Genomic DNA, 8629 nt, shown 5'->3' on the forward strand with positions numbered 1-8629 from the left:
ATATGTGGTATAGACCACTGGTGAGCAGGCATTCAGAGATAGTTGAGTGATTTATGATTAGCTAAGTATGGCTACAGTTTGTAGAGTGATAGGTGGTCTCAGTAAAGACAATGACTTATGCTCGATTTCATTCAAATGAGCCATGAGGTTGGCTGCCCATGCTAGATTATAAGATAGCCATTCGAGAGATAGCAACCTTAGTTCATACACCTTGGGATTATCATCTACATGTCTCAAATGTAGGGGCAAACCTAGCATACTTGTATGAGATGCAAAGGCATCCATCCCCTTAGTTTAGATAGCTAGATGCTCTACCTGCAGTAGTAAGACATGGAGGAGGTGGAGGTGGCAAAGGCAGAGGGAGGAGATGGATGGAGGTTGGGAGTGGTTCTCGATCGCATAGGAGATGGACATGGACATAGGCCATGAGGGAGGAGGGGGAGGAGGAGGAGGTGCTACTAAGGTGATAGAGAATGGGGTGAGTGGAGGTGCATTAGAGTAGCCAACCAAAGGAGAGGATGACTAAGATGCCAAGATTCATGCTCCAAAGGTAGAGCTATAGATAGCTCAAGTGATCAATGTTGTGTGCGACTAGCAACTAGTGGATGCACTGGTAGAGGTTGACAAACAAGAGTGATCTTTGGGAGATGATTCACCAGAGGCCCAACCAGAGATGGAGTGGTAGACAGCCAAGGCAGCCTACTATCATGGGGTATACATTGTTGCAGTCCCTACAGACTGATGGGCACCTATGTACTTAGAGAGAGTTGGGAGATTAGAGGGTGTAGTGTAGGCACTAGATAGGAGATAGACTCCTCCACCAAGGCTAGCACCGGTTGCAAAGGGTGGGAGTTAGTCTTAGGCCTAGGTTGACAGTTTTGATAGTTTTTGTGATTGTACTCCATGTATTTTTGAGATAGATATCCAGATTGTAGATCTCACATTTGTATATGTATTGTAATACATTGATATATATGAGATACTAGATTTGATCGACATATTTTGTGTACTTGTCTCATTTTGATGGATGTTTCAGCATTTTAAATTTTCATATGATGTTTTAGTTTCTTGATGATGTTGATATGTTTATGGATCTCTCTCATTTATGATGTTTAGCTCTCATGTGAATATGTTTTTGTAACACTTGGATACATCAAATGTGATGTTTAGATTAACCCCTTGTGATGATAGGATAGAAAAGAGGTGAAGTGAAAGATCAAGAAGATAAAAAGACATGATCAAGAAGAAAGAAAAGAAAGATATGAAAGCAGTTAGGCAATAGGTCCACAAAAAGATGAAGAGAGAGCTCTCCCCATATGCAGAAGTGCAAGACTAAGCTACAAAATGAACCAAAAATGCAAGCTAATATGCAAGGTGGTTTACCAACAAGAAACAGATAACATTTAGACTCTTATTTCATCATTGAGCATTTATTAGGGACATAATGAGACCATACAACCATCACTACTGTAACTATGAGGATATGAATATGATTGATATCATATAGGAATGTGGAAATCCAATATAATCAAAGACATGTAAGTCAAGATGGCTATGTGATTAGATTCCTTAGGTTTGATATAGAAAGATTACACCTATATCAAGGCATAAGTGATAGGATAACCCTTGAGTTTGGTCTTGTAAAAATAGTCAAGGATGATACATTTATAAGTCAAAGAGTCAAATAGGACAAACATGAATGCTTAAAAAAATTTAGACGAACATAGTATACCTACAAGAAGAAAGCAAGAAAACATGTCCCATGCCCCCAATCTTCTAGTCCATGACATCGTCAAAAGACTATTATAGAGGGAACACATAGCAAAGAAATAATCATAAACAACACACAACATGGATAAAGTTCATCATAGCTTAGTCATTTAATTGTTTAAGTGTGTGTGAAAGTCACTTGGCCACTTCTCCAAGACTTGATTCTGATAGTGAGAAATATTGTGAGATCATAAACTGTACGAAAACTTTTTGAAAAGTGTTGAGGAACACTTGATGTCAAGTTGGGGGGCTAGTGTTGAGAAACACTATTTTGTGATTTTTCAAAGAAGCCCTAATTCATGAGGAAACCTCAATAGGCTAAGTAGTTGTGCCCTCAAGGCAAGGATAAGAAACAATCCCAAGCTAGGAAATGTGTTGCAAAATGGGTGATTGAGACTGATAGATATGTACAAGGGGGGTCTCAAGTAGTATCTATTTCTAGGTTTTCACCACTTGACAAATTTTTTTTAGGACCTTTGTCAATTTTTTTGTATTTTTTTTTTTTTAGTGATACATCAAAGAAGATATTGCTAGGTTTTCACTACGATGATCATTTTTTTAGGACATTTTCTAATTTTTAGAATTTTTTAGGATCAATAAGTGCGTACAAGATAGTTAAGTTGCGAGCTTGTAAGAATAGAACTTCTTCAAATGTAGGACATTGATAGGTTCTACAAGTTCTTCCCCTTTGAGAGTAGATATTTGATAAGAACTAGACCCAAATATTGTTGTGATAATGTACGGGCCTAACCAACTAGGTTCAAACTTTCTCTTTTGCTCTCTATGCTACTGATATTTTGGATTCTCTCTAAGCACAAGTTCACCTACTTAAAACTCATGAGGATGAACTTTCTTTTTATACTAATTAGACATGTTCTTTTGATAAGCCCTCATGTGATCAAAAGTAGCCTTGCAACATTCATCAAGAGTCTCTAGTTCATTCACTCACATAGCTCTATGGTCTTCATCAATTATCAACCCATATAATGAGACTCGCAAGGAGAAGATCTCAACTTCTAATGGAATGACAACCTCAAAGCCATAGACTAGAGAAAATGGTATCACCCCTATAGCAGTATGGATGGTAGTTATGTAGTCCCAAAGTGTTATATTTATCTATAAGTGCTTGTCTTTCCCTAACTTGTGAATTGTTTGGTGTAAGATTTTGAGCAATTTTTTGTAGGAGGCCTCAGCTTGGTTGTTCCCTTGAGGTTAGTAAATATAGCACCAATGTTTTTTTATTCTAAATTTCTTGCATAGTTGTATGAGGTCCTTATTCTTAAATTATCCTCCATTATCAGTAATAATGGAGGAAGGAATACAATAATGATAGATGATGTGGTTTAGTATAAACAGGGCAACATGTTTGCCTGTAGTACATAGTGGCACTACCTCAACCCATTTGGTAAAATACTTAGTTGTTGTGATGATTATGTTATGACCATTAGATGAACTTGGATGAATTTTTCCTATCAAGTGAAAGGACCATTGTTGAAATGGCCAATATGTCATAGAGGAAATCAACTCATGTATAGGAGCATGCATTAAGTTACCATGAAGTTGACATTTCTTACAGGACTTGGCATAACAAACAACATCAGCTTGCATGGTTGGTAAGTAATAACCCACTCTAAGTAAGTTCTAAGCAAGTGCAAGGCCATTAAAATGTGCCCCACAAATACCATCATGGACTTTAGCTAGTGCCTTTTTGGAATCTTCTAGCTTTAAACACCTAAGCAACATTCCATCTAGACACTTCCTATACAAGTCACTAGGACCAAAGTGTAATATGAAGCATTGCATAGGAGTTGGCATTTTTGGTTGTGTGTGAGGGTTTTAGGAATAACTTGATCATGTAGGTAAGAGAAGATAGCTGCATAGCAAGAGGAATCACAACCTAAAACATTGTAGATCACCTAGTTATCTAAGGAATCATAGTTAGGATGACATAGTTCTTTGACTAGGAACTCAAATCATGATTCATGTCCTTGCAATTGGAGGATAGATGCTAGAGTGGCCATAAGATTGGCAAATTTTTTTTCTTCTCTAGGAATTTTTAAGAAGAGCATCGATCAACTTCTTGTAAGGTATCAACTTGTTATCCTTTGTTTCATATTCATTTTTCACTTGATTTATAACAAGTTGGAAATCTCCATAGATGTGCAATTTAGTGATTCTCCATTCAAGAGCCATTTGACCCCATTTTTTCATGCCTCATATTCTGCAATATTATTTGTGAAGGGAATAAGAGTTTGTAATATTTTGGCATTGTATAACCATGGGGAGAAATAAACAAGACACCTGCTCTAGAAACATTTTCCAAGTTCTCTCAATGATATACATAATTGACATATCTAGAAACTCAATTTACATGGGTTAGCCAATTGGTTGGCTATGGCCTTCCCCTTGATGGCTTTACATTTGACATACTAAATGTCAAATTTTGAAAGAATCATCATCCATTTAGTCAGATGACCAGTAAGCACAGCTTTGCTCAATAAGTATTTCAAGGGATCAATTTCTAGCAATTAGGTGAACTCTATGTGCCAACATGTAGTGTTTGATTTTTTGAGAAGCAAAGACCTTTACAAGGTAAGCTTTCTAAATACTATTGTAGTTCATTTTGTAAGCCACCAAAGTTTGACTAATGTAATATATAGCATGTTCTTTACCAATCTCATCACTTTGTGCTAATAATGCTCCTAAAGAAGAAGTTGTAGTTAAGATTTACAAAATCAAAGGTTTTTAGAATGGGTGGCATCAAAACTAGAGGTTTAGCCAAATACCCTTTGAGTTGGTCTAGACTTTTTTGAAACTATTTGTTCTAGATATGAGTAGAGCCTTTATGCAAATTCTTTTTAAAATATTGAGCTTTATAAACCAACTAAGAAATGAATCTTCTAATGGATTGCAGATGTCCTTGTAGACTTCTAAGTTGACTGATATTTCATGGAGGAGGAATTTCCATGATAGCTTGGACCTTTTCAATATCAACCTCAATGTGTTTTATTGATATAATTTAGCCTAGAAATTTTTTAGATGTGACACCAAAGGCACACTTTTTTGGGCTCAGCCTTAGCTGAAATTGTTCCATATAGTCGAATATCACACTAAGGTCTTCAAGATGTGTGTCTCATTTTCTAGATTTAGCTAGTGTGTCATCAACATAGTCTTATATATTTTTATGCATCATATCATGGAAGATGGTGGTCATTTCTCTTTTGTATGTAGCACCAGCATTTTTGAGGCCAAAGGGCATGACATTCTAATAGAAGGTGCCCCAGGCATATGTAAAAGTTATATTTTCTTGATTAGCTAGAGCAATCTTAATTTGGTTATACCTAGAAAATCCATCCATGAGGGAGTACATTTCATAACCCACTATCATGTCCATTATCATGTCTATGTTTGGTAGTGGAAAGTCATCCTTGGGGCATGCTTTGTTTAGATCTCTAAAATTAGTGCAAACTCAAATGGATTTATCATATTTAGACATAGATACAATGTTGGAAATCCATTCCACAGAATCAATAGCTCTGATAAAGTTTGCACTCAAGAGTTTTTCCAACTTTTCTTTGACCAAGAGGGCTACATGTGGATGCTTCTTTCTTAGTTTTTTATTTAATAGGTTTTACACTAGGAGAGATAGATAAATGATGCATGATTAAATCTATATCAAGTCTTGGCTTATCTAATTATGTCCATGAAAAATTGACCTTCTTGTCTTGAAAGAACCTGGCCAAACTTTCATTTTCTTTAGTTGATAGTGATTGAGCCACATGGATAATTTTAGGAGACTCCTTTATCTCCAAGTTGATAGGTTGAGAAGGTTCAATGAGAATCGAAGATCTATCCTGAAAATAGCTTAGTAAACTACCAAGTACCTCATTTGCAAGTTCATCGAGGTTTTTACCATTGGATACATCTTTGTTTTTACTTTTTTTAGGTTCAAATACCACCACAAAGTGGTTTTCACCATCTGACCATTTTTATTTTTATTTTAAAATTATGACTAAGGTACTTGATATCTGATCCCATCATGTTAACCATGGGTTTTGGTGGAAGAAGTGATGGGTTCAATGGTATTTAGGTAGCAAGCAATCTCATAGTCATTTTGAAAAGATGGTACTTTAGGTCTTTGATTTTGAACTGACCAATCTATGAGATTAGGGTGAATCAAGGAGAGTGATGTAGAAGCTTCAAGGTTGGTAATACAAAAAGAGTCATCTCTGGTGACCTGAAAAGTTAGGCCTATAGTGAATGTTGCAAAGGAATCTAGAATAGGAATAGACCTAGAGGGACCACCGTGATCCACTAAAGTAGTTTGTGAGCCAAACTCATCTAACCTAATACTAGACTCTTTGACTACATTAGATTGGGTTGCATAGGTGTGAATGACATCCACCCCTAGTTTGTAAGATGTGTCTGATAGGATTTCCCATTCATACTCGTGAGATTCCATACTCTAATATCTAGCAATTAAGTGTACAATGTTTTGTCTAATTCATCCTATGTTTATGTCTTCATGGTCAGATTCATCTTGTTCCTATTGTCAAGAAGTGGAAGCTTTAGCTTCATTGTGAGTAGTTAGTGTTTCTTCTCCCCCAAAAGAGAGAAGTGAGAGGCATAAAGTCCTCATCTTGCAAAGTGGTAGTAATAAAGGGAGGATCAACATCCTCTAATTCACTAGGCATGTGTGCTCTTCTATCAAATGTTTGTATTTCATCTTCTAGTGCAAAACATAGGCCAACAATATCTTGAGTGCCATGACCCTAAGTATGACTTGAAGGTTCAACTAGAGCTTTTTTGTTACCAATTAAGGACCTATGGCCCTAATAGCCCATGTTTGTGAGAAATTTATATCCTTTTCCATAACATTTAAGAGAGATGGGAGTAATGGATGTGACTTTCTTTTTATCTTCCTTTTCCCTATAGATCCAATCTTTGATTGCTTTTTCTTCTTTTTCCACTTCTAGGGGGATTGAGGATTGCACAAAGGTGCCAAAAAGAGTCATTGCAGAAGTTAAAGGCTTCTAATTAGTATAAGGTTTCCCATAAGACCAAGGGGAAATAGGTAAAGTAGCAATAGAGTCTAGAGTGTGTAGTGCCTGCCCCTAGTTCACATTGTGCTATCATTGTTGAACTCTTTTAGAGCTAGTCTCATATTGATGGTTAGCAGCATTGTTTTGAGATTATCAGATATTGTGCTATGGATTCAATTTATGTGATGAGAATACTTGGTACTTTATATTTCATGTATGCATGATGATTATTCAAGTGATTTCAGTTATTGATGATTATTAGCTAGATGGTTTATTATCATATGTGTTTTCTTATGAATACTTACCCCATACTTGCATGTGTATGGTGTGCGTGTTTGTTCTTATGTATGGCGTGTCTAATGTGGTTAAGGAAGGGAGTCGTAGTCACTTACTAGTCGGGATCTACACGATGCACCACTTCCTGCCATTGCCTGTTTAGTTAAGTATATATTGTGCTTGTACATGCATGGTTTTTATGCAGGTTGTAGGTACTGAGTATCAACTTCCCTAAATTGCTAGGATGAGCGTACCCTATCACATTATCTCAATGATAAGAGAAGGGAGATAAATTCTCAAGTCCAAATCCCAAACTTTTAAGCTATTTGTCCTAATTGAAAATTAGGATAAGTATCTAAGTTCAGTACCCTCTGAATACGTCGGATGATGCAATTCATGATATTAACCCTTGGTTTGATTTTGTATGTATTTTGGCTATGATGGGTTTTTCGTATTTTACTTTATGAGTCTTTGGTGTATTTTCTATTAATTAAGCCTAATTAAAAGATTTAATTAATGGTTTAATTTAATGAAAAATTAATATGATATTTTAATATTTATTTTATTTAATTAATTGAGAAATTAATCAAATAAAATAATTAAATTTGAAGATAAAAGTTATAAGTTTAAATTTGGAATGTGACAATATTTATTTTAATAATAATATATTTGGAGTTCATTTTTAAATAAATGACTAAATAATATTATTATTAAAGCTAATAAATATTTTAACAATTAAGTTTTGAAAATAAAATTTAAAAGTGCAAAATATATTTAAAATTATTAAAAGATTCTAGATTTCATGTGATTAAAATATAAATATATTAAGGTTAAATAAGTGGAATTATTAAAGTTAGTGCATGAGATTTAATAAATTAATTAATTAAATTGAAGAGAGTAAATTAAATATTAAATTAATTATCGTGCATTATTTTAATGTTTGCTCACATAGGAGTTTACAAATTCTCGAGAGTTGTCATGTAGACAACACAGGAGTTTGCACTCGAAGTATGCACTAGTTGTCTACACTTAGGAGTTAGCATTTTATTTGAGCACATGGTGTCTACAACCTTATGACTCATCTAAAAGGTTGGAGAAGACTCATGCTTAGTTGTCATGCTTATCTTCTAGTTGTTTCTAGACACATTCTAGATGCATCTTAGAGGCCTTTAAATAGAGGCTCTCCTAGTGTGTTTGGACAAGCTTGAAGCTTCAAAGCTTACATGCATTTGAGAAGCTCATATGCTTCTACATACTTCTATGCTTCTTCAAGCACTTCTAGTCATGTGGGAATTTTGGTTGGCTTGAATCTTGGAGGAATTGTGTATGAGAAGAAGGAAGGGACTTTCTATGGAATTCTGAGGCATGAAAAATTAGCATCAATGTCTAGGTGCACTCGTGATAATGACATATTCTATTTGCACTCTTTCTCTTCCTGTCTTCATCGTGTCTGTTATATGTGTCTGAATCTTCTCTATGATTGAATCTATAATTTGAAATTGGAATCTAGATATTTTATTTGGTTGCAAAAAAAATCAATA

Source organism: Cupressus sempervirens, chromosome 1, assembly GCF_028749045.1.
Source record: "Cupressus sempervirens isolate cs-2001-9-10 chromosome 1, ASM2874904v1, whole genome shotgun sequence".
Taxonomy (NCBI): Eukaryota; Viridiplantae; Streptophyta; class Pinopsida; order Cupressales; family Cupressaceae; genus Cupressus; species Cupressus sempervirens.